Source organism: Triticum aestivum, unplaced genomic scaffold (assembly GCF_018294505.1).
Source record: "Triticum aestivum cultivar Chinese Spring unplaced genomic scaffold, IWGSC CS RefSeq v2.1 scaffold44456, whole genome shotgun sequence".
In the NCBI taxonomy this organism is placed as follows: domain Eukaryota; kingdom Viridiplantae; phylum Streptophyta; class Magnoliopsida; order Poales; family Poaceae; genus Triticum; species Triticum aestivum.
Genome location: NW_025250757.1, coordinates 1 through 2,147, shown reverse-complemented (window position 1 = coordinate 2,147; position 2,147 = coordinate 1). Strand labels below are relative to the sequence as shown.

The following is a 2,147-nucleotide window of genomic DNA, read 5'->3' as shown; positions in this document are numbered from 1 at the left end:
AAAACTCGTGTTGCTGCGGTATGGAGGGAGGGGTGGAAACCGTGGAAAACTCGTCTCCGTGATTGAGCGGGAGAGTAAGTAGTATAGGACATTATCCATTGTTAGGGAACGGTTGTAATGGTAGTGAGAATGTAGAATCGTCTTTGGAGCGGACCTGGGAGTGGCAAGCATAAGGGACGAAGACGGGGAAACATGTCGGATGCGATCATACCAGCACTAAAGCACCGGATCCCATCAGAACTCCGAAGTTAAGCGTGCTTGGGCGAGAGTAGTACTAGGATGGGTGACCTCCTGGGAAGTCCTCGTGTTGCTTTCCTTTTATAATTATTTTTTGCGCCTTGTGACAAACATGTCGCACGTGCGCGATATATATTAATCCCGTTATATTATGTTTGACGTTTGCGATATGTTTAAGCTCGATGCTCATTGCTCGCGCGTCTTGGGGCGGCTTTGTGGCGCGAAGAGCGCGTTCTGAAAGGGGTGGAAAAAACTCGTGTTGCTGCGGTATGGAGGGAGGGGTGGAAACCGTGGAAAACTCGTCTCCGTGATTGAGCGGGAGAGTAAGTAGTATAGGACATTATCCATTGTTAGGGAACGGTTGTAATGGTAGTGAGAATGTAGAATCGTCTTTGGAGCGGACCTGGGAGTGGCAAGCATAAAGGACGAAGACGGGGAAACATGTCGGATGCGATCATACCAGCACTAAAGCACCGGATCCCATCAGAACTCCGAAGTTAAGCGTGCTTGGGCGAGAGTAGTACTAGGATGGGTGACCTCGTGGGAAGTCCTCGTGTTGCATTCCTTTTATAATTATTTTTTGCGCCTTGTGACAAACATGTCGCACGTGCGCGATATATATTAATCCCGTTATATTATGTTTGACGTTTGCGATATGTTTAAGCTCGATGCTCATTGCTCGCGCGTCTTGGGGCGGCTTTGTGGCGCGAAGAGCGCGTTCTGAAAGGGGTGGAAAAAACTCGTGTTGCTGCGGTATGGAGGGAGGGGTGGAAACCGTGGAAAACTCGTCTCCGTGATTGAGCGGGAGAGTAAGTAGTATAGGACATTATCCATTGTTAGGGAACGGTTGTAATGGTAGTGAGAATGTAGAATCGTCTTTGGAGCGGACCTGGGAGTGGCAAGCATAAGGGACGAAGACGGGGAAAACATGTCGGATGCGATCATACCAGCACTAAAGCACCGGATCCCATCAGAACTCCGAAGTTAAGAGTGCTTGGGCGAGACTAGTACTAGGATGGGTGACCTCCTGGGAAGTCCTCGTGTTGCATTCCTTTTATAATTATTTTTTGCGCCTTGTGACAAACATGTCGCACGTGCGCGATATATATTAATCCTGTTATATTATGTTTGACGTTTGCGATATGTTTAAGCTCGATGCTCATTGCTCGCGCGTCTTGGGGCGGCTTTGTGGCGCGAAGAGCGCATTCTGAAAGGGGTGGAAAAAACTCGTGTTGCTGCGGTATGGAGGGAGGGGTGGAAACCGTGGAAAACTCGTCTCCGTGATTGAGCGGGAGAGTAAGTAGTATAGGACATTATCCATTGTTAGGAAACGGTTGTAATGGTAGTGAGAATGTAGAATCGTCTTTGGAGCGGACCTGGGAGTGGCAAGCATAAGGGACGAAGACGGGGAAACATGTCGGATGCGATCATACCAGCACTAAAGCACCGGATCCCATCAGAACTCCGAAGTTAAGCGTGCCTGGGCGAGAGTAGTACTAGGATGGGTGACCTCCTGGGAAGTCCTCGTGTTGCATTCCTTTTATAATTATTTTTTGCGCCTTGTGACAAACATGTCGCACGTGCGCGATATATATTAATCCCGTTATATTATGTTTGACGTTTGCGATATGTTTAAGCTCGATGCTCATTGCTCGCGCGTCTTGGGGCGGCTTTGTGGCGCGAAGAGCGCGTTCTGAAAGGGGTGGAAAAAACTCGTGTTGCTGCGGTATGGAGGGAGGGGTGGAAACCGTGGAAAACTCGTCTCCGTGATTGAGCGGGAGAGTAAGTAGTATAGGACATTATCCATTGTTAGGGAACGGTTGTAATGGTAGTGAGAATGTAGAATCGTCTTTGGAGCGGACCTGGGAGTGGCAAGCATAAGGGACGAAGACGGGGAAACATGTCGGATG

At 49.0% G+C, this 2,147-nt stretch overlaps 4 non-coding genes across 4 annotated transcripts; all 4 read left to right on the top strand.

The window, feature by feature from the left end:
• The first annotated feature begins 197 nt into the window (after positions 1 to 197).
• Positions 198 to 316, top strand: LOC123177383 (5S ribosomal RNA). Its single transcript, XR_006488913.1, has one exon. It is a non-coding gene; the product is annotated as a 5S ribosomal RNA (ribosomal RNA).
• A 367-nt stretch (positions 317 to 683) lies between these two features.
• Positions 684 to 802, top strand: LOC123177380 (5S ribosomal RNA). The gene has a single exon (XR_006488910.1). It is a non-coding gene; the product is annotated as a 5S ribosomal RNA (ribosomal RNA).
• A 368-nt stretch (positions 803 to 1,170) lies between these two features.
• Positions 1,171 to 1,289, top strand: LOC123177382 (5S ribosomal RNA). The gene has a single exon (XR_006488912.1). It is a non-coding gene; the product is annotated as a 5S ribosomal RNA (ribosomal RNA).
• Positions 1,290 to 1,656: 367 nt separating this feature from the next.
• On the top strand, positions 1,657 to 1,775 carry LOC123177381 (5S ribosomal RNA). Its single transcript, XR_006488911.1, has one exon. It is a non-coding gene; the product is annotated as a 5S ribosomal RNA (ribosomal RNA).
• Positions 1,776 to 2,147: the final 372 nt, after the last annotated feature.